Source organism: Delphinus delphis, chromosome 3 (assembly GCF_949987515.2).
Source record: "Delphinus delphis chromosome 3, mDelDel1.2, whole genome shotgun sequence".
NCBI lineage: Eukaryota > Metazoa > Chordata > Mammalia > Artiodactyla > Delphinidae > Delphinus > Delphinus delphis.
Genome location: NC_082685.1, coordinates 125,802,541 through 125,827,262, shown reverse-complemented (window position 1 = coordinate 125,827,262; position 24,722 = coordinate 125,802,541). Strand labels below are relative to the sequence as shown.

General features: G+C 39.7%; 1 long non-coding RNA gene across 3 annotated transcripts in view; it reads left to right on the top strand.

The window, feature by feature from the left end:
* The first annotated feature begins 645 nt into the window (after window positions 1-645).
* The window catches only part of LOC132423559 (uncharacterized), a 39,000-nt gene continuing 14,923 nt past the window's right edge, over window positions 646-24,722 (top strand). For 2 of the 3 annotated variants that reach the window (XR_009519002.1, XR_009519003.1), the window contains exons 1-2: window positions 646-910; window positions 2,146-2,273. This is a non-coding gene — a long non-coding RNA (uncharacterized lncRNA). Of the gene's footprint in view, window positions 911-2,145; window positions 2,274-2,386; window positions 2,525-24,722 lie in introns of those variants that run through there. The other variant, XR_009519004.1, reaches the window with a different exon arrangement.

The window sequence follows — 24,722 nt, the reverse complement described above, 5'->3', positions numbered from 1 at the left end:
TGCTGTGTACCTGTGTCCCAAAAGGACTGCCTGCCACGAGCTGCTCCTTCCCAGCTATGGATGGCAGGGGTGGGAAACCTTGAAACTTGCCCGACTCGAGGGCTCTCAGCCGTTGCTTTGACACCAGCAATCTGTTTAACCTGTTGGACCTTTATCACTTTTCCTGACCCCATAAAACATACAGGGCTAGCAAAGGCACTGAAGAGCCTCCTTCAAAAGGCAGCTTGCCTGTGAGTCGTGGCAAAAAGCTGGAATGACCCTGCCAGGTCTTAGAAGCTTTAAGATTAACTGCATTGAACTTGATACATAGAAAACAGCACCTTGAAAATGAATCATCTGCTACTTCAGTATTTTCTAATTGCAATCACTCCCTCTCGGGGCATGTAATTAATTTACGGAGTTTAAAAAAAAGAAGTCAGGATTACTCACACAGTCTTGAAGATGCAATGTCAGCTATTTAGGACAGAAACATCCAAGGCCGTGTTAGAACTCAATTACGACTACATATGCGTTAAAGCAGGAACTGGCAGGCCTCTGGACCACAGCAACTATAGGACTCGGGCTTCTCGTACGCTGGGCTATAATTTATGAAACTGAGCCCCAGATCCAGCCAATCATTTAGCTCCTCATAACAAGTCTAACTGGCTCTGGAAGGCTGAAAGGGCTGCACTAGAACAACAAAGATGAGATATTCCACATAACACTCAGCTGATCTGGAATCACTTTCTTTGCAGGGCCAGAGAAAAATCACCACTTCACTGTCTGAGGGAAGCAGGACAGAGGACCTGGGAAATGCGACCTCACCCTGGAGCAAGATCTTTTATGGTTTGGCAATCCCAACAGTGCTGGCCTTAAAGATCCCACCTACCGCTGGAACCCGGAGGGCAACTATAGCAGCAGAAACCCGAAGGTAATTTTCATCTTTCTTTTTATTTTTAGTAGGAGTAATGCTGAGTCAAAATGATATACATTAAGTCACTTGGGCAACTAGGTATGCTTTGATTTTATGTTACCTTTTTGTACTCTCATCTATTGTAGGATCATTTGCTATTAAGTATGAGTAGAGGGTGGCTTAATGTACCTGAAATAAACTTAAAACCAAAATGACCATTTGCGGAGGAAGAGAGATCCTTTGCCAGAACTGTTTTTGAGCTGCCTTTTCAGACGGGCAGCCTTTTCACCCACCCACAGAAACAAGAATAAAGGCAGCTCAGGCAGGGAGAGGAAAGGGGTTTCATGGGTACAATTAAGTGCTTTTAATGTCTTAAAAGGAATAACGGTGCTCAGGAAGACGCGGTATTGTTCTGACCCTTGGCACTTAGGCCATATGAGAAGGTACTAGGATGCACCTTGGTGGGGTCGTTGGGGCAGAGAATAACATCAGCGCAAGTTGGCAGAGCCCCCGTGGCCCAGGTTTCTGTTTTCTTGGCACTAGTTTCCTTATTTCCCATTACATTTTGAAGTGTTAGTTATGCCAACAGCTTGTTATACCATACTGCCAAATGTGTAGTTATTACTGGATCTGTGGGAAACATTTTAAGTCAAAAGAGATGACGGAAAGAGAAACTCAAAAAAGAAAGTAATGGAACTGACATACAGGTAGCCCAACACCACACCCTCAGATACTCAGCACATTTTACCTAATGACAAATCCTTCCATATCCTCAGCAAATGGTATGTTTCTTCAACAAATTTTGTAGCAAGTGTGACATGAGCACCAAAAATTCACTGTAATAAACTTTTAAATAATGAAATCAATCATTATACTTTCAAGTGACAATAGAACCTCCACAGGATTAAACTCATGTCAGTTTTATATGCTCCCAAAGGAAGAAGCCAGGAAGGGAAACTTGCTTCATTTAGTGATGAAATATAAGGAACAGTAACAGAAAAGACATTTATGCCCTTTTTGTTTGCTGTAGATAGTTGACTGAATTCAACTTGAGATTTGATCCCAAGAAGAAAAACAGAGCAGTACACAGGGAACAGAAAAAGTAATCCATTCTCAATTCCCCCAAGATTTGTTCTTTGAATTGTCCAACTTGTGACTAGCCAGGGAGGAATATTTCACTCTGTTTAAATATTTTTTATTTAATTAAATTGTTTACTTGACAATTAATATAAAATTAATTGTTTATTTGACAGTGTTGCTGCCTATGGTGACTATGTGAGAATTGAAACTTCTGAGGGAAGCCAGGTTGTTAAAACTGTGATTCCCTTTACTCAACGGTAACACAGATGATCTAGTCTGAAAGGGAAAGCAAGCTCTTAAGGTAATGATGTCACTGAAACCTCAACACACAACACTCCCTGTTTCTCATTCCCTGAAAAATATTACATTAAAATCCCTTCAAACGCCCATGTTCAAATCTCCATTTGTCAACAGACAAGTCCAAGGATACTCTAAACTAAGGCATTTAAGTCACTTCACATGATAATGTCCAGAAGTTTCCTACAGGAAAACTTCATCTTTGACAACTTTGAAGATAACCATCTCACCACTCAAGACAATGGCCAACAACCATCCAGCAAGTCCTTGAGTTAGAAGCTTTCTCAGCTTCTGGAGATAGTCTGTGTCAATATAAAACTCAGTTTCCTACTGACCCCTGGTGCCCTGACCCTTACAAACACTAAAGGTTTTGTTTGACTCAACTGCAAGCTGTTCATCTGTTAGTAAGTAATGCATGCCCGAAAACACATTCATGATGAGAGCTTTCTAAAAGACCAGCATGGGCTTCCCTTCCTATAATCGTAACAGTCGTGATAGCCTGAGACATGTTACTGTTACTTGGCAATTTGGGGGGGAGGGGTAGATATTTAGTGCCTGGAGCTGTCACATAGCAGGGAAAACCCCACATTGGGATGAGGGAAGTGATGTCTCAGTACAATCCAACTTAAGGGGATTATACCGTTTACATTTGATTTCAATACCTTATTAAAAAACAGTGCAATGAAGGAGGAAATTTAAAAATACACACAGATACTCTAATCTTCTTTTGCCTAAAGTTGTTAGTGCAGTGTGTTAAAGTCAGCTAGGGGGCTTCCCTGGTGGTGCAGTGGTTGAGAGTCCACCTGCTGATGCAGGGGACATGGGTTCGTGCCCCGGTCCGGGAAGATCCCACGTGCCGCGGAGCGACTGGGCCCGTGAGTCATGGCTGCTGAGCCTGCGCGTCTGGAGCCTGTGCTCTGCAACGTGAGAGGCCACAACAGTGAGAGGCCCGCGTACCGGAAAAAAAAAAAAAAAAAAAAAAAGTCAGCTAGGTATCACTGCCCATCAGTCAGGGCTTGTGCTAGCAGATTCTGGGCAGAAAGACTATCTCCATTATCACCATCAATTAATATCTGTTGGCTGTTGCATCCAGCACTGAGAGGCTCGTGGTATACAAGGGTCACCCAAACAGCTGAATTCCATTCTTACTCATTTCCTGGATCTCCACCTCACAGATAAGAATTAAGATGATCCCAATAAAAGTAGCTCAGGAATGCAAACCTCTTTCTGAACCAAAAACTGTCAGCAAATCTCAAATATCAGAGCAACTCTGGTTGACTGAAAAGTGTCCCTATATCTGGGCCAGGAAGGATTTCTAGGCCCATAAGCTAATCGTCTGGCCCTGCAGTTTATGTGGCCAAAGGAGCTGCTCATAAGAAAACTCATAAGAAACATCCAGACCCACCATGTCAGTGTGTCAGACCAGCTGAGACTGGCGGGATGTTAACTGCACTCCAGGTGACGTGGATAAATAGCCCCATTGTTTTCACAGCACTGGACGCCGCCTAAAGAAACCCTAGACCTTGGACCAGGTTGCTGGGTAGTGTGGGGGAGGACTGCTGACAGTTCAAATGCCAGCTCTTGGAGCCACTGTCTATAGTGTAAACCGAAAGAGAAGCAGTTACTTAGAAAAACGTCAGCAAGAAGGCCTGCTCACTTTAACAAAGTAAAAAAAAAAAATTTTTTTTCACTTATATAAAAAGGCATTTATATATGGTGGTCATTGCCGGGAGTAAGCTTATGTTCTTGGTTCAGATAACAAAACACATCATCTGGGCACATAGACCTCACAATCAAACTTGTTCTTGGCCCATGGGGGGAATTTTTGTGGCTGTTTTTCAGCTGTCTCCCCAAGAACATGAATGCTTGGAAATGTACTAAAAATGCATGTGACAAGATTCTAAACCATATTGTACATGAAATTAACCTAAATCAACAACCTTTTGCACTCATATATAGTCAAAACTCTTCTAGGTAACGAGACGTGAGCGAAAGGATATTTCTTTGGCCTTGCTGTTTGTCAGTGTTTGTCAAAAGCCATACAACAATACGGATACAAAATAGGCAATGACTTGCATTTGGAAGAGAAAAATTTGAAGGGTTGCATTCTTCATATTTGATGCTAAAACCGCCTCTTGTTTCAAGCAATGTGTAAGCATTATAGCATGGAGGTTGAGAGCATAAATTCTGAGCCAGACTGCCTGGGTTCAAATCCCAGCTGACTCTTAACTGTGGACTTGGGGCAAGTTACTTAAGAACTCTATGCCTCAGTTTCCCCATATGAAAAATGGTGCCACCCACAGTAACTACCTCCTGGGGCTGGTGTGAAGATTAAATGGGCAACACCCTGCTTAGAACTGAGCCTCTTACATGGTGAACATTCATTAAAAGGAAACGATCATTTGTTTTATGATGATTATTAAGCTCATTGCAAAAAAGGTACACAATATCCAAAATGGAGGTGAATTACTAAACAGCCAGATATGGTGAAATATAGCTATTAGCATTACATATTTCATTTCAGGTAATATTTATACAAGTAAGATTTTTGTCTTAAGGCAGCTGAGATAAAAGCTCAAGGAGGTGGGTCTGTTAACTGTCAGTTTTCTGCCTGGTTATCACTTGACATTTTCAACCCTGCCCCGCATTTACTGTGTCACACAAGGACACTAACCTAGGAAATGACACAGAAAGGAGTTATTGTAGACATGATTCATATGATAGTTGGTACGAAGTTCAGGCTAGTTTAAAGATTCCTGCGTGAAGGCAAAAAAAAATAATGGAAGCCATTCATTTCAGTCATGGTACCCTAACCAAAAAAAGATTTGAAGGGAGAAAAAAAAAAAAGAGAGAGAGAGAGAGAGAGAGAGAGTTACCTATCATGAATAGCAGTGCTGATTATCTAAAGACATGAACCATGTCTAGAATTCATGCTGACTTCTCAGCTTAGATATGAGAGAACACTGAAGCTAATTATCTCCTTTCCTCCTGTGAGAGGGGATTTCTCAGTTTAGGAGATTATTAACTGAAACTTCTTCTTACTCACCGAGAAGGTGCAGAGAAAAAACAGTCTGCTTGGTGAGGGAGCAGCCACCCTAGGGAAGGACAATAGACTTCTACACTCAGTCATTCCTGCATTCATTCATTCACTCACGAGGGGTCTTGCCCCTTATCTCCTTCCACGCCCACACAAACACCCACCAGTCACATCTCATCACTCACAGGGCCTCAGGGAGCCCACGCTCTCTGACCCTATGCTTCTGAGGATGTCCCTCTCCATCTGCATGCCGCTCCCCAGCACCTACAACTAAGACCAAGGAAAAGCCCCTCCTTCCCAGCAAACCCCTTCCTACCCACCTCCTCTGCATGGAAGGTGCTTATTCCCTGCGGGATAAATTAATGAATCAGCACCATTTACCTCATGAATTAGCAGGACAAATAATCAGTGGGAAAATTGGGGAACATTTTCAATTTAGCAAAAACAAACAAAAAAAAGATTTCAAAATGAAATCTAGGGTACTTTCAACAAGATCCAAAATGAAATCAAATGTTAAGGCTTAATAGTCCCGTAGACAGACTCTTCACTAGAGTTAGAGAATCATCTCTGGTCTTTCTCAACAAGTTGATAAAGAAACGCAAGGAAGCCTACCCAGGTTGCTAGAAATGACTGCATATGTGAAAGGTTTGTATGGAGTCCAGCAGGGAGTTGAATGAGCTAAACTAAGTCTCTTTATTCTAATTATCCTGCTCCTGGCAGAGGAATGCAACAGGAAGGGGGAGGTCTCAGATTCAGGGGTAGGTGATTATCTCCCCCACTCCCCTAGGCTGCATCAGCTCCAGAGTTGGACATGAAGTTTCTCTCCGGGGCCCACTTATGCCACTGAGTCCTTGCCACCTGCAGTATTGCTGCAGTCCAGGCCTGTTACTGAGGGGACAGTCACTGGGCACTGGACATTCACCAAAGACAAGGACGATGGGAAGGGCTGAAGAATTAAGAAAACAGTGTGTTGGAAGGTAACCAACAGAATTGTGACACAGGTCCAATGTGTCTTTAGGCCCTCTCCCACTTCACCTCTGCCTTGCACCTCAAAAAATATATATATTTTTTTCCTTATATATATATTTTTTCCTAATCTCCCCAGCTTCCTCCACCAAAGCGGTCCACAAAGGAGCCTGTCCTCCCCTCCCACCAAATGAATCCTCTTGGGTGCCATCCCCAGAGCGACCAGATTAAACCCGTCTGTGCCACTATGGTTAAATGTCCCTGTCATCTTGCACGCGGCACTGCATTTTAATAGAGGCTTTCTAGAAATAAACTCGAGAACCAAGGAATTTACGACACTGAACACTTCAGGCCCCTTGGAGCATGACAACAAAGGCATGCAGAAGGCAGGCGGGGCTTTCTGGGCCCTGGGACCCACACCAGCATATCAGTTACCTTCTCCTCTCAGGAGTGGGCCACCGCGACACACAGCCCAGAGCCAAGGAGAACGCTGGGTTTTCACTCCTTCAGGCAAGGCCAGTTGGGCATTACACAACCCGTATAACCACTCATACAGTCATGTCTCTGTGGTCCCTGAGGCTTCCCTCTCTATTTACAGAGCACAGGCTACCATCAGTCAAGATTTCTCAATTTTTAGTCCTCCCACAATAGAGATAAATACTTGGCGTCTCACAAGCACTTTGGCTATGGGGACACATTCGTGATCACCAGTTACTAAGAGGCATAAGTCTCACAATGTCTCCCAATCCACAGGATTTTTTTTTTACTTTTTTTTTTGCCATGAGAATTTAAGCACAGACATCAGAGCAGTGGAAGGAGAGCAGACGGCACTTGTGTCCCACGTGCTTTGAAAAATAATGCAGAGGCACTTGAACTTCTTGCGCGTTGGGATTGGTGAAGGTGCTTGTTAACATGGTAGATCTTTGATCCCACCACAGGATGCTCATCTCACAGGTCTAGAATGGAGCCGAGAAATCTGCATTTTTTTATTGGTACACACCCCCCCGCCCCCAGGCTTGTTAAACCAGTCATCACAGATTACCCTTGAGAAGCACTGAGATAGTGCATGCAAACCACGTAACATAAAACCTGGCATGTTACAAAGTGCTCAATACTTACTAGCTGTAATTATTAAGAGTTGGAATTGATCCCAACTTCATATACTCTACTCAGACCTAACCTTGGTTAAGTGAAAATTGCACATGGGCGTGGCAGCGTGATAGCAAGCCAGGAGCTAGTTTAGTGCAAGGAAAGAGAAATGAGGGATACGGGACAGAGATAGCCTAATTTGTGTTCTTCTAGCGATCTATTAGCCTTTGACGAAAACTCTTGAGCCTCAATTACCCGCCCTCACCATTCCACAGTATCAACAGCTCTGAAAAGACAACACAGCAATGTTTGAAACAATCGTCTACGAACCAGAAGTTCCCAAAGTAAAAACACTCAAAATATTGACACTTTCATTTTTCTGCCCCAAAGAAAGCAATACAAGGTTATTTGTTTTGTAAGACAAAGCAGGGCCCAAGTAAATAGGGCAGTTTTAAGTGGCTGAGTCCACCAACTTTAGCACAATATAGGAGAAGTAAATCCCCAACCTGACGGGCTGCTGTGCTTCTGTGAGTCTTGGCTAATTTCCTCTGCAATGATGTGGGTCTTCCACGGATGGTTGGAGCTAACTGTGTCTACTTACCACTTGGAATCACTCCTCACAGTAAATAGGATGGCCCTTCAGGAAATCTTCTATTTAGTTTGCATGCTCCTGAGTATAGGACAAAGCTTTGTTGTTTAAGAACATAAATAACAAAATTTTTGTTCTTCCAAACCAAGAGGGAAATTGTAGAACCATCCAAAATCCTTGGTCTTAAACTGCATCAGGATAACAAGAATGAAATATAATTGTAGGTTACCCAACAGGATCAGTCACTCACTCTCCTCTTCTGCCTTCAGAAAACAATGACTCAATATGGCCTTTTTCTGACAGCCTTAGGAAAAAATGTTCCACATATTTGGAAGTAGGGCTCTTCCTGCCTTTAAATCAATGGAAGCTATTCAAAACCCTCTTAGCTTTCTCTCTGAATCATGGGCATAGGAACACAGCTGTTTGTACTCATACAATTAAAGTAAAATAGAAACCATGTGAAAAAAAAAATCAAAGAATTTTCTTATACCATCCCAGGTTCTTGACATGTGTTTCACTGCCTGCTTTTCCTCAGTAACCTCTAAAAGGTTGATACGTATTATTATTCCCATTTTTTACCAAGAGAGGTTAAATAAGCTTCCCTAAAAAGAGATGAAATTGAGCTATTTGTAATGAGGTGGATAGACCTAGAGTCTGTCATACAGAGTGAAGTAAGTCAGAAAGAGAAAAACAAATACCATATGGTAATACATATATATGGAATCTAAGAAAAAAAAATGTCATGAAGAACCTAGGGGTAAGATGGGAATAAAGACACAGGCCTACTAGAGAATGGACTTGAGGATATGGGGAGGGGGAAGGGTAAGCTGTGACAAAGCGAGAGAGAGGCATGGACATATATACACTACCAAACGTAAGGTAGATAGCTAGTGGGAAGCGGCTGCATAGCACAGGGAGATCAGCTCGGTGCTTTGTGACCACCTAGAGGGATGGGATAGGGAGGGTGGGAGGGAGGGAGATGCAAGAGGGAAGAGATATGGGAACATATGTATATGTATAACTGATTCATTTTGTTATAAAGCAGAAACTAACACACCATTGTAAAGCAATTATACTCTAATAAAGGTATAAAAAAAAAAAAAGCTTGCCTAAGGACATGAAGATGGTAAGTGGCAGAAATGGAAGTTAAACAAGAAAGAAAGTAAAAGTAGCCTCAAATCCTACCAGGTAAGATTTAAGTGAAAAACCTCCCACATTTCTATTCATATAATTGTATACAAATGTGATCATTTTGTTTTAGAATCTTGCTTTGCGTCATTAAATAATTGTCTACACCGTAGGTAAAGCTCTTTATCGTCATTTTTATTGACTGCACAGAACTTCCCAGAAGGTGTTTACCATAATTGACTAAGCCATATCCCAACTGATGAACATCAAAATTATTTCTAGTTTTCCCTATCAATAGGCTTTTGCAAACTTATTTTTACATTCATTTACATTTACATCCCCTTAGGGTAGGTCCTAAACTGAGAATTGTTGGGCAAAGAGATGTTACATTTTCCATTTCAGTGCATATCACCCAACTACCCTCCAAAAGGTTGCATCAGGTAGCTGCATGAATGTGTACATCTCCTCACATCACGGGCGCACCAGGTTTAACCAACCATTTACATTTCTGCCAAAACGACAAAGGGAAATGATAGCATTTTTATTTGCGTGTCTTTCATTATTAGAGAAAGTTAGACATTTGTTCCTATGTACTTGGTCATTTGCAATTCTTCCAGGAATTAATTATCCCTATCCTATTTCTGCTTTACTAGAGTCTGACTCCAAACATTCATTCTATTAGAGTCTGACTCCAAAATTCATTGCAAAGGCTTTCTCCTGCCTCTTGTTGCTTTCTCATTGTCTGTGCTGGTGTATCGGAGACTTTGATCTATAGCCAAGAAAACTTCAGCCACATATTGCCAGGGTGATTAGTCAAGTCCTATAAAACATGTTCCAAGAAGAAAAACTGGTTAATTCTGAAGAAGAGAAAGCCATAAACTTCTCCTCGGTTGTCTGCTTCAGAAATAGGTCAACCCCTGACTTTATCAGCAGTTGTTTATCTTATAAGAAACAATGATCCATTCAAACTTAATGTTCTTTTGCACAGAGAAATTTGGATAATGGAAGAGGGGTCAAGAACAGTTGAAAGGAACATCCCCAGGACCAGGGGCTGGGAGGGAGGGAAGAAAAATACACACACACTTCTGTGCCCCAGGCAGAGGCAGACCACAGATTCACAGATTGTGCTGAGATCCAGCTTAGAGATGGCCTCACTCCAAGGAAACCGAGGCCCCCAGACATAAAGTGACTTGCTGCAGTCAACTGGCAAATGGCAGTCCCTTGCCCCCCTGAGCAGAGCTCATCCTACTAGGGGACACTGGCCACAAGTAAAGCACAGTTGAGTCCCCAGAGCTGAAAAACTGGTTCTGCCTCCCAAAGTGCCAGGATCATGCCGAAAGGCATATGTGACAAACGCACTCTCACCCCAGGCCCAGGAACTTATTCCCAGAGGGCCTGGACCAGATGCCTGGACGGCCTCATAGATGCTAGGTCTGGGCACAGTTCGGACTGGCTGTGCAGCCAAGTCCAGACTCTGTGTCAGACAGAATCAAGCCTGGCCATAGAGTGGTCCTATCCTCCCAGATGGGCTTCTGCCTTAGCCCAGCAGAGACCCAAATGTGATCAAAATGTCTGACAGGAGAACTGCACAAGGACTACCCTCTCCCATCTCACATGCAGAAAAATGCAAGGGTCAGTCAGTGGCCCCGCATTCATTCCTCCAAGGTGATCAAAGGCAAGCACTCAGCCAGCTGTCCAGTGGCATAGCTCCTTCTCTATATGGTCCTATCATGAAGCTCTTACCAAACCCAAATGATGGCCTGTATTCCACCCAACACATAACCTTGGTGAGGCCTAGAAAGACAGCCTCCTCCATCTCTTCTCAGTTTGAAAGCATTTTTCTTAACTCTTTAGACATTCTGTGACCTAACAGAATCAGTAGTTCCCCTTGAGCCGTGAAGAACAACTGGATGAGCATATTGGGACAAATGGCCTAGGAGTCAATAGCGATGATTGTTTTGCACCGGGAGATGCACCTGAGTTATGTTATTTAATCCTCACAACGACTTCCCAAGGTGGGTCTTTTTATCTGTTCTTGAAACAAAGAAATAGAGGAAACAATAAGAAACAGCTCATTTCTGGACTCAGGTGATTCTTCTGCAGAATTTTTTGAACTTTGATTTTGACTTTCAGCAGTTCTTCGAAAAGGTTGAGAGAAAAGGACAGAGGAGTCTGTCCTGAATGTTAACCTGTCCTGAAGGTTGATTCCTGGCTGCTGGACCAACGGGCTCCCCTCAGTTTCCTCCCTGGAAAAAAAGCTATCTCACGCTGATGGCCTTCTTTGGGAATAGGATGTTTCCCACAAGAGAAAATTCTTTCCAAAACTTAGTGCTTATTTTAGGAGGGTTGAGTGGATTCCCAGCCATCTTTCACACAGGAAGTCTGATATCCCCAAATCAAGGATACACTCTTCAAGTAAGTTTCAACAGCCCTACTGGTCATTAAAGACTCAAAAAATAAACAAAGAAACAGACAGGGGAAGCTATGTTGGTTCAGAACATTTGTGAACACATGAATTTTTCAGCAGAAATTTGCTAATCCCTGTGGTATATTTCTCTCATCTCCTTTGGAGTTTTCCTATCAACTCTCAGGGTTCCTGGGGGCTTAATTTGCTGACTCTGAAGGCTGGACTAATGCAGCTGGTTTTTGTTTCCTGAAACATTCATTCAATTTAGATTAGCATATTTGCTTCTTTTCTTTTTTCTCCAAAAAAGATCCAAAAGAAACTAATACCTCATTCCAAGGGTGGAAGTGATATCACTTGGAACTATTTAACATTTAGTTATAATACACCTTACATAATACTGCACTGGGGAATATACCTAATTCCACAGAGTATCCAAAATGGTATCTGATTCAGTACTAAGCTCCTGCAAGGAACTCAATAAATACACATTAATTTATATTCACCAGGATAATAATGGTAGTAAGAATATGCATCTACAAAGAACTTTTCTATTCTCAAATCACGTCCACAAATGTCATTATAAATGAACTTCAAAATCTCATGGAGGACTGAGAAGGGGCTTTTGTTCATACATATGAAGATTTCTATCCTGGCTTTGCCACTTAGCTGTGTGACCTTAGGCAGGTTCCTGAAGGGATCTGAGCCTCATCTTTCTCAACTATAAAACATGAGTGATAATTATTCCTTCCTTGCAGAGTTGATGAGAGATTTAAAGATAACATATGGCAAAGGCACAGTAGAGTACCTGACACATGGCAGGCATTTAGAAATGGAAATTATTATTATTATAAAGCAGGACTGATATAATTATTCCCCCTTACAGTTGAGGGAATTGAGACCAAAAGAGATTAAATTAGGCCAGAGCGAGGACCAGAACCCTAGCAGGTCTTCCACTCACCAAAGGAAAGAGTTCTCTACTCTGCTTCAAAACCTGAAGTGTGAAAAGTAGAATTATTGCCAAAACATGGGTGTTGATCTCTAAATCTTGAAAATAGTTGATCCGTGCTTTCAGCAGCATAGAAGGCAATTAAATTAAAAGTCTGTCTCCATGTCAACGTTCTCAAAGGAAGAAAGATTTAATCTCTTTTCTCATTTGGATATGAGAAAATTTTCTATGGATTTGATGAGTTTTATCTTTGATAATCTCTCATATCTTTTTCTAACTTTCCTTCACAAATTTACTAATCTTGACACTTTGGTTTGGGTCACCTGCCCTTCAACTAAAGTTAATATAATTTGTGAACAAAACAGACCCCAAAGTAGAGAAGCTTGCCAACTTCAGAATGCAAGGAGGTGCAAGGAGTTCACCTTATTGAATTATCTTTTCAAATATGTAGCTCATCGCTCCAAAGCAGTAATAAAGGTAATTTTAGGACCTTTGTGGCCTCTGACACATGTGACAGGCAGAACTTTTTGGTCTGCACTTTTTCAGTTCTAGAACTGGTCAGTTCTAGAATACGGTTGGGATGTCTTCTTCTTCTTAGAACTTCTTTATAATAAGTTACTACATTCAGCATTATTGACAGTAATGTGAGACCTGCCTCCTAAGTTTGGGAAGTTTTCAGAACCTCACAACAGGATCCAAAATCGATGGTGCCCTCCACAGCAGGCCTACCTAACCTTTTGTGAAATCGCTGAAATAGGCTACTAAAGTTGAGTATCACTCACACGTCCATGTCTTTTTAATGATGTAGCTAGAATGTTGAGTACAGATGGCCAGACTATTATCAATATAAACCCTAGTGAACAAGAATGAAGAGAGAGAATCCAGGACACTCCCTCCCCCACTACCTGGTAGAAAACAAGTGAAAACATGGCGTGATCTATAGACAGCATATTCTACCTGCTCAAAGAACACCAACATTGTAAATATTTGACACTCTGTCCAGTGTGTAACTTAGCCAACAACTGTTCCAGTTTGTTAGTAAATTCTCCTTCCATTTTATTCTTGCCTATATTTTCTTTGCCTTTCTTTTGTTCTTTTGCTTTTTTATCTCCGCATTTCTGTGTTATTCCTCACATGTATTTCTATTCCCACCTTTATCCCACTCTTCTTTATTACCTGAAAGTGCTTTCAGAAGAATCAAGTGCTATAGAAATGTAAAGTTGTTATATCATTATTACTCTTACCATCTTTATTATTTATGTCAAGACATTTTTAAAGGTCTTTTGCATTCTCGCTATTGTATCAACAACTTGTTCCTCTAGCCTTTTTCTTATCTGGTCTTCCACATATATTTCAGAATATGGCACATAAATATTAATAATAGAAGCAAAGTTGAATAGCTTTATGTTACCTTTTTTTAATCTGGAAGTATCCAGTGAGTTAGGGGACATTTGTTGTACACCATCTGCAGACACAATTATTGTACCCAAGCTGTACCCAAGCTATAGAGGAAATTCCAAAGATACAAAAGACATGTTTCTTGACCTTAGAGCTTTGAGCCTAGTCAAAGTGACAAGCCACACAATGAACAACTTAAGGGGACATCTATAACATGTGCAGATAACTAGAGTTAAAGCAGAGGACCAAGTTTGAGTTGACCAGGTAGAAACCCACGTAAGGTTTTCCTAAGGTGAATTTCAAGAGGGAGAAGAAAGAAATGAGAAGTCTAGGGGAATAAGGGCATTCTATCTGACCCACCACCAATGTTATTGAATCATTTTCTACAGCCTTTTTCAGTCTCCTAGGGACTATCCAGTTTTATGATTCCTTTCATATTTCTGTTCTGAATACATTACAAAAGCTACTTTGGAACTTTAGAAAGCTCTAATATGTCTTACTTTATACAGTGCACTCTTGTTTGTTTGTTGTTTTACTTCCATGACCTTGCATGTTGCTTTGATATAACTACAGCCGGCTTCTCTAGTTCTTTCAAGTTTTTCAGGTCTTTTTACGTCTGTATTTTTAGCATGACATATGAAGGGCAGGATTTTTTTTAAAAGCAGTTCTGTGGTATCTGCTGTTTGCGGTACGTGGCACAGCCCAGCAGCCTTGAGACTTTATCCCAGCCCTCACCAAGCCTCTGTATTGTCCCTCAGGCAGTTTCATTCTCTCTGCAAAAAAAAGATGAGGTTACAAAACAGCCTCTTCCACACTTAAAAGGGGATGCCAAAGCAAAATGTTCTAAATACTGTCTGAATCTGTTAGACGGTTGATGGGCTTCAATAAGCTCCAAACCTGGAACGAAATTGTTTCCACCGTATTTTCCAAAGGGCTGCATCTTCTTTTTCAAATTTATTTGACATTAGAGTCGATGTAGTGACTTTTACTTAAAATTAATATTCATCATGGTAAGCAAGAAAGGGGGAGCACTTTTAAACGAGAAGCCAGACTCACAGTACCACAAGAGCTCCTATTTAACTGTTTTCTTACTACCAGACAGGATATGAAACACAGACTGCCAACAGGAGAGGTCGCCTAAACCTGCCCTCCCCAAACAACAGCATAAAATGCTCATCTGTCTGCTCGTAGGAAACATACATTTTGTTCCACAACATTTGCAATGTCAAATTCAAATGTCTACATGGAATTAATATAAATCGTGCATGTGCACAAAGATGTGCTTGACTGGTCATTCCTGAAAGCTAACATTTCTTGTGAAGGGGGTGTTTATAACTAGAAGGAGAAAGAGGAAGGAAGTACAGTAAGATGGCATAGAAAGGTGAGACTGAGGTAGCAGGAATAAATATCAACTTTTTCACATGATTGCCAAGGGCCAGTAGTGGCAAGGGCCACCTATGGCATTAGCATTGTTCCTCACCCTCCATGCATAACCGGGCTCTCTCCCTGATGCTTTGGCACATTTAGGAATCTCGTGTAATTTGCATGCTTGTTTCCCACCAAGTAAATTTCATACAGTCCAATTTTCACCCAGCTGACTTTAGGTTTTAAGAAAATAACATTAAAGTAAAGCATTTGTCTCCCTATCCTTTGTCTACCCAACTCTGTCTTTGATTGAAGGATGAAGAGCTGTCAATCCCAGGAAGCATGTTAAGGTACATTTTTCTCTGCTAGGGGACACCGAGTGCTCTATAATACCACCATGGGGTTTGCGCACTGCCAGCCAGTGTCGCATTTTCCTGATTCTTTTCATCATAGGTTTGATTTATCAGGCAAATTTCCAAGGCCCACTGCTGTTGGACCTACAATGGAGCCAACTTCAAAGCCAGACATTAAATTTACGGAAATAAAATAAGCACGGGACTTCAATTACAAATATCTACTTTGAATTCCAATTTAAACATAAAAATGTTCATCCTATAAATCCTAGCCTTGATTTTTGACTCGGAGTCTCCTGGTTTGGTCCTGGGCTCCTTCCTTGAGGTGTCATTTTAATTCAACCCTGTATTCACACTTTTCTAAATCGAGTTCTATCATCTTTTCTAATAAATGTATCTCTTTGCTAGTTGAAAGGCTTTTGGAGAGGTTGAAAGTCACCCTGCCTGGCTCCAAATCAGCCTGACAGCAGCTCAACCCACAGAGCCAACCCAGTTTGCATCACCTTCACCAAAGCTTTCCAAGTATGGACGTGAGCCTGCTGGTATCAGAGTGGATTAGGAAATTCCCATCCTGTGCATACAGTCTGGACACAGGTCTGACCTGAACTTCACATACATGCACATGTTCTCGTACATATGTACACACACACACATGCACACATGTGAGAACACATGCACACCTGTGGACACCTGCTTCTGATATATAGTGGGAAAATACTTGTGAAACCCCAAAAGTAATAAAAGTACAAAAATTAACACAAAACTACTACCAAGGTTCTCAGGTTTAGAAGAGACTATTCCATGAACGCTTCTAACTTCCAAAAGGAAAAAAATGGGGTAAAGAAACAAGGGTCAGGTGCATATCTGAAACTGAATAGTACAAATAGTACAAATAGAGAAGAGGAGAAAAAGGCTAAGGCTGCCAAAGAAAAGCAGCCAGAATTTAAATTTTATTTTAAAGATCAGTGAAAGAACAAAAAACAGAAGAAAGGAGAGAGGCGAGAATTGGAAAGGGGGCTGAGTACAAAGGTTTAAGCTGAAATGTCACCATGGGAAGAAAAGGGGCCTGTAAATTGAACAAACGTGAAATAACTGAGTTTCCATTTGAACTTTCAGCCAAAACCGGTGATGAGACATTTTGAAATGTAGACACTAAGAGAAACAGACAGGATTTCCCTTAGGTAAATCAAAGTTTAAGTGTGACAAAACATTAACATTTTTTCTGATTATAAAAATATATAGTCATTTAGAGAACTTGAAAAATACAAAAAAAAAGGAAAAGAAACACCTATTACCAAGAGATAACCTCTGTTAATATATGTTCTTCTGGTCATGTATATACAAATCATGATCACACCATATATGCTGTGATTTGTTTTCACATAGTATCTTGCCATAGACACTTTTCATTATATTAAGTCATCATAATATAATCAACAACTTTTAAACATTTACTTTGATTCTTACTTCGTATGTTCTGAAGAATAATGTGTCATAGATAGTATTTTTTCCTGAGTTTCTAATTACTTCCTTAGAATAGAATTGTTAAATAGAAGGTTAAATTTGGTACCTGGTTCAAAAGGTACCATATGTCATTTTAGAAATTTTGTACTAATTTACACTGCCACAGGTAGGTTTATTTTGCCACACCCTAGTCAACAATTAGCATCTTCTTAACATAAAAATCCTCCACTAAATTGATAGGAGTGCAAAATACAATGCCAAAGGCACTATTAATCCTTACTCAGTTTACCATTTATGGTACAAAGTAAACTTCTGAAGATGCGAAGTTCATATACTTTTTCAGTATCATGAATTCCTTTGAGAATCAGCTGAAATCTATGAAACTCTTTCTATAAAAATGCTCAAACATAGCAGGGACTTCCCTGGTGGTCCAGTGGTTAAGAATCTGCCTTCCAGTGCAGGGGAAGTGGGTTCGATCCCTGGTCGGGGAACTATGATCCCTCATGCCGCGGGGGAACTAAGATCCCACATGCCGCGGGGCAACTAAGCCTGTGCATCGCAACTAGAGAGCCTGCACGCTGCAATAAAAGATCCCACATGCCACAACTAAGACCCGACTCAGCCAAAAATAAATAAAATTTTTTTTAATGCTCAAATCCAGTAAAATAGGCCTCTAGGAGCTCATCGTTGAACAGCCTCAGACTCACTTCTAAACATCAGACCTAAGTGGAATTTCCGGAACATGAGTTCACTTGTAAGCCTAAACCCAATAATTCACTTAGCACATAGAACAAACATGGTTTAGTGGGAAAGGACTCAACTTGAGCTGTGGGACTTGGTTTCTGGCTCTAGCTCTTCATCTAAACATGCTTAGGGTCTTATCACATACCAAGCCTCTGTAAATCCATGGAGCTCTAAGATAAGGTCGCCCTTCACTGGCATGTTGCAGAGATATCTGCTCTGTGGACAGTCCATGGTTATTTTCTGTATCTAGGCATGTTCAGAACATCAAGAAATCCAACATCTGACTCTATGTGACGTCTGCTCCATGAATACAAATAAATGTCAATACTGTTGATTGTACAATTCTCATTGCCTTCCATGGCAGGTTGGGAGTTCCCTTGCAGCACAAACTGGGTCTAACTCAACTGTGCCTGACTTATTTAATACATTCCCCAGTAAATGTCTGAGAAAATAAACCAATCTAAACAAAAGAGAAAATAGTGTCTTCCAAAATTAAATGAGTTAGTTCCATTTTTGGGGGTTGACTATAATTCTACAAAATGTTTAAACATGCATATTCACTGGCCATCTTTTCAGCTTAAACAAATGTTTTATACAGTTGATTCTTGTTATTCATAGTAGTTATGTTCTATAAAGTCACTGGAAACCCTGAATTCGTGAATACTGAACAATTATTCCTAGGGGGAAAATAGGTTAGGTTCTTGTGAGCCTCTGGTCATAACATTTTCATCAACCAATCAATACATGATCTTATTTTATGTGTTTCTCTTTAAAGACACCTTATTTAATATATATATTATTGATTCATTAGCACTGAAAACACAGCTAATAGCACTGTAACTCAGGCCTGAATAAAGCTCATCTAACACACATATTTCTTCTGCAAGGCATATTACAGCCTCCTTGTGCTTAAGAACACTAGACAGCAATTCCGCACTATATTTGGGGGTCATCTTACACAGTAAAATCATCATCAAAAAGCAGAAAAATGCAAAATAAATGCAGCATTAAATATATCAAGAAAAGGATACTTGTTTACAGTATGAGAGCTGAAACAAGAAGGCAGAGCCTCACCTTGTTGGAGACTCAATAAATGCTTACGGTATTAGTCAAGGTTCTCCACAGAAACAGGATCAACAGCAGATCCTGGTTATAATAGGAGATAGGATAAGGAATTGGTTCATGCAATTATGAAGGCTGAAAAGTCCCACAATCTACTATCTGTAAGTCAGAGGCCCAGGAAGCCAGTGGTATAGTTCTGAGAACTGGAGGGCCAATGGTGTAAGTCCCAACAAAGGACAGAAGACTGATGTTTCAGCTCAAGCAGTCAAGCAGAGTCAGTTCTCTCTTCCTCCACCTTTTTGTTCTACTCAGACCTCAACAGATTGGGTAGTGGCCACCCTCACTGTGGAAAGCCGTCTGCTTTACTCAGTCTACCTATTCCAATGCTCATCTTATCTGGAAACACCCTCAGAAACACCCCAGAAATAATGTTTAGCCAAATATCTGGGCACCCTGCAGTCCAGTAAAGTTGACGCACAAAATTAACCATCACATGTGTTATAAGAATACAGAATTTATGAAATGCCATTGACTTACATGTTTACCAAGTATATATCTTCATAAGCTCCAAAAAAAAAAGTGGTAAGTTATTTTAAGTTATTTATTTCATAAGGCACCATGCTCCTACCAGATATCATCTGCCAATACCATATACTGTTCTGTGAACAGAGACAGCAGCAATATTATACTATATAAGGTAAAGAATTAATAATAATAACAATAATGAACGCCACATAAATCATGATACTAATTTCTCACTTCACTTTTTTTTGAATTTTAATTTATTTTTTATACAGCAGGTTCTTATTAGTCACCCATTTTATACACGTCAGTGTATACATGTCAATCCCAATCTCCCAATTCACCACACCACCACCCCACCCTCCGCTTTCCCCCCTTGGTATCCATACGTTTGTTCTCTACATCTGTGTCTCTATTTCTGCCTTGCAAACTGGTTCATCTGTACCATTTTTCTAGACTCCACATATATGTGTTAGCATATGATATTTGCTTTTCTCTTCCAGACTTACTTCACTCTGTATGACAATCTCTAGATCCATCTATGTCTCTACAAATGACTCAATTTCGTTCCTTTTTATGGCTAATATTCGATTGTACATATGTACCACATCTTCTTTATCCGTTCATCTCTTGATGGGTATTTAGGTTGCTTCCATAACCTGGCTATTGTAAATAGTGCTGCAATGAACATTAGGGTGCATGTGCCTTTTTGAATTATGGTTTTCTCTGGGTAAATGCCCAGTAGTGGGACTGCTGGGTCATATGGTAATTCTATTTTTAGTTTTCTAAGGAACCTCCATACTGTTCCCCACAGTGGCTGTATCAATTTACATTCCCACCAACAGTGCAAGAGGGTTCTCTCTTCTCCACACCCTCTCCAGCATTTGTTGTTTGTAGATTTTCTGATGATGCCCATTCTAACTGGTGTGAGGTGATACCTCACTGTAGTTTTGATTTCCATTTCTCTAATAATTAGTGATGTTGAGCATCCTTTCATGTGTTTGTTAGCAATCTGTATATCTTCTTTGGAGAAATGTCTATTTAGGTCTTCTGCCCAGTTTTGGATTGGGTTGTTTTTTTAATATTGAGCTGCAGGAGCTGTTTATATATTTTGGAGAATATTCCTTTGTCCAGTGATTTGTTTGCAAATATTTTCTCCCATTCTGAGGGTTGTCTTTTTGTCTTGTTTATGGTTTTCTTTGCTGTGCAAAAGCTTTTAAGTTTCATTAGGTCCCACTTGTTTATTTTTGTTTTTATTTCCATTACTCTAGGAGGTGGATCAAAAAAGATCTTGCTGTGATTTACTTCAGAGTGTTCTTCCTATGTTTTCCTCTAAGAGTTTTATAGTGTCTGGTCTTACATTTAGGTCTCTAATCCATTTTGAGTTTATTCTTGTGTATGGTGTTAGGGAGTGTTCTAATTTCATTCTTTTACATGTAGCTGTCCAGTTTTCCCAGCACCACTTATTGAAGAGACTGTATTTTCTCCATTGTATATCCTTGCCTCATTTGTCATAGATTAGTTGACCATAGGTGCCAGTACCATATTGTCTTGATTACTGTAGCTTTGTAGTATAGTCCGAAGTCAAGGAGTCTGATTCCTCCCACTCCGTTTTTTTTGCTCATGACTGCTTTGGCTATTTGGGGTCTGTTGTGTCTCCATACAAATTTTAAGATTTTTTCGTTCTAGTTCTGTAAAAAATGCCATTGGTAATTTTATAGGCATTGCACTGAATCTGTAGATTGCTTTGGGTAATATAGTCATTTTGACAATATTGATTCTTCCAATCCAAGAACATGGTATATCTCTCTATCTGTTTGTATCATCTTTAATTTCTTTCATCAGTGTCTTACAGTTTTCTGCATACAGGTCTTTTGTCTCCCTAGGTAGCTTTATTCCTAGGTATTTTATTCTTTTTGTTGCAGTGGTAAATGGGAGTGTTTCCTTAATTTCTCTTTCAGATTTTTCATCATTAGTGTATAGGAATGCAACAGATTTCTGTGCATTAATGTTGTATCCTGCAACTTTACCAAATTCATTGATTAGCTCTAGTAGTTTTCTGGTGGCATCTTTAGGATTCTCTATGTATAGTATCATGTCATCTGCAAACAGTGAGAGTTTTACTTCTTCTTTTCCAATTTGGATTCCTTTTATTTCTTTTTCGTCTCTGATTGCCATGACTAGGACTTCCATAACTGTGTTGAATAACAGCGGTGAGAGTGGACATCCTTGTCTTCTTCCTGATCTTAGAGGAAATGCTTTCAGTTTTTCACCATTGAGACTGATGTTTGCTGTGGGTTTGTCATATATGGCCTTTATTATGTTGAGATAGGTTCCCTATATGCCCAATTTCTGGAAAGTTTTGATCATCAATCGGTGTTGAGTTTTGTCAAAAGCTTTTTCTGCATCTATTGAAATGATCATATGGTTTTTATTCTTCAATTTGTTAATATGCTGTATCACACTGATTTGATTTGCGTATATTGAAGAATCCTTGCATCCCTGGGATAAATCCCACTTGATCATGGTGTATGGTCCTTTTAATGTGTTGTTGGATTCTGTTTGCTAGTATTTTGTTGAGGATTTTTGCATCTATATTCATCAGTGATATTGGTCTGTAATTTTCTTTTTTTGTAGTATCTTTGTCTGGTTTTGGCATCAGGGCGATGGTGGCCTCACAGAATGAGTTTGGGAGTGTTCCTTCCTCTGCAATTTTTTGGAAGAGTTTGAGAAGGACGGGTGTTGTCTCTTCTCTAAATGTTTGATAGAATTCACCTGTGAAGCCATCTGGCCTGGACTTTTGTTTGTTGGAAGATTTTTAATCACAGTTTCAATTTCATTACTTATGATTGGTCTGTTCATATTTTCTCTTTCTTCCTGGTTCAGTCTTGGAAGGTTATACCTTTGTAAGAATTTGTCCATTTCTTCCAGGTTGTCCATTTTATTGGCATAGAGTTGCTTGTCGTAGTCTCTTAGGATGCTTTGTATTTCTGCGTTGTCTGTTGTAACTTCTCCTTTTTCATTTCTAATTTTATTGATTGAGTGATCTCCCTCTTTTTCTTGATGAGTCTGGCCAATGGTTTATCAATTTTGTTTATCTTCTCAAAGAACCAGCTTTTAGTTTTATTGATCTTTGCTACTGTAAAACTCATATTCTTAAGTGCTACATTATATTGTAGTGGATTTTAGTATAGGAAAAAATATTTTGAAAGTAAGGGTTTAGTTCATAGTTCAAGCACAATATTAATGCCAAAAGAATTTAATATTGTAGCCAAAATACTTTTCTAGGTGAAGAAATAAGTCATAAGTAAATATACAATTATAGACACAATATTCTCAGTAAGGAGGCGTCATATTTAGCTATTTTTCCAACAAGAGATATCCAAAAATGAAAATATTCAGTTAGACACAGCTAACAAACAGCCATGTAAAATTAATTGTAAATGATCAGGAATGCTAATTCAAGGCAGACCCATGTGGACTGACATCATAAATGAAAAGGATATGACAGGGAGGGGAAGGGTAAGCTGGGACGAAGTGAGAGAGTGGCATGGACATATATACACTACCACATGTAAAACTGATAGCTAGTGGGAAGCAGCCGCATAGCACACGGGGATCAGCTCCATGCTTTGTGGCCACCTAGAGGGGTGGGATAGGGAGGGTGGGAGGGAGATGCAAGAGGGAGGGGATATGGGGATATATGTATATGTAGAGCTGATTCACTTTTTATATAGCAGAAACTAACAAAACATTGTAAAGCAATTATACTCCAATAAAGATGTTATAAATAAATTAATTAATTAAAAATTTTTAAAAAGAAAAGGATATGGAATAGTATTATGGGTGTTTCTTACAAAATGAGCTGCTCTGAGACTGTGAAAGTGATTTGAGCAAGACATATGCATATGCACTTTTGCAAAATTCCATAAAAAATAGAGCTACGAATTCATAGATGCATTTTTATTTAGCCTTTGGGTTAAAAGTTTGCATGCCTAGTGTTATTTCTACCTATCCAGATAAGATCTGGAAGACACTGGATGACAGTGAAAGCAGAAAACAATGGGATATCTTCAAAATGCTGGAAAAAAAATAACTGTCAGCCTAAAATTCTATACCCAGTAAAAATATCTTTCAGAAACAAAGGCTAAGTAAAGACACTCTCTGAAAAACAAAACCAACAGATTCCTCAGCAGCAGGCATGTCCTCAGTGAAACATTACATGTACTCTTCAGGGAGAAAGGAAGTGTTCATAAATGAAGGATTGAGAGAAAAAAAATGAAGAGCCCAAAAAAGGGGTTATATGTGGATAAATCTAAATGCATACCTAATGTATTCAATAATAATTTATTCCATAATAATATCCTGAGAAGTTTAAATATAGATATGAAATTAGAACACTTAAACAAGAGCACACTATAAGTTAGGAGCAGGGGACTGAAATTACAGTATCTTAATTTCTGTGAATTGTCCAGGAAATGGCAAAAGTATTCATTCATCTTAGGCTTTAATAAGTAAGTGATGCACGTGATAATTTTTGTTAACTGCCAAAAGTATAGAAAGGAATGTATAACTACCAAGCCAACAGATGAGGAAAGGTGGATAAAAATACTAAGTTTTTAAAACTTCAAACAAAAAGAAAGTAAAAGGGGGACAGAAAGATGGCACAAATGGGTGGCAAGTATTAAGATGATAGATTTAAACCCAAATGTATCAATAATTACATGAAACATAAACAGATTAAATATTTCAATTAAAAGACAAAATTGCTAGACTGGATTAAACAAAAACTGTATGTGCTTATAAGAGATTCCTTAAATTTAAGAATACTGGAAAGACTGAAGGTGGAAAAATGAGGAAAAGTCACTATGCAAAAACTATCCCAAAACACAGCTGAGGTAGCCATATTCATATCAGACAAGATAGGTTTTAAGACAATAAGACGTAGCTGAGAGAAAGGAATTTTTCATAATGATAGAGTTCAATCTGCAAAGAAGATGTAACAGTTCTATATGTCATTAATAGCCTCAAGATTTTTAACGTAAAAGTTGGCAGAATTAAAAGAAAAAATGGTAAATCCACAAATCATGATGAGACATTTTCACATACCCTTCTTGTAACAGATGTAATAAACAGAAAAATAATTAGCAATTACAGAGAAAATATGAAAAGCATGATTCAAAAACTTTATTTAATTAACTTATATAGAACACAACCCTTGTAACAGCAGAATATACACAGCTGGCTCCGCAAATGGCAGGTACGGAGGGCCTACTGTGTACTATGCCACTTTACCTAAGGGACTTGAGCATCCGCGGATTTTGTTATCTGCTGGGGGTCCTGGAACCAATCTCCCCACGGATACCAAGAAACTGCTGTATTC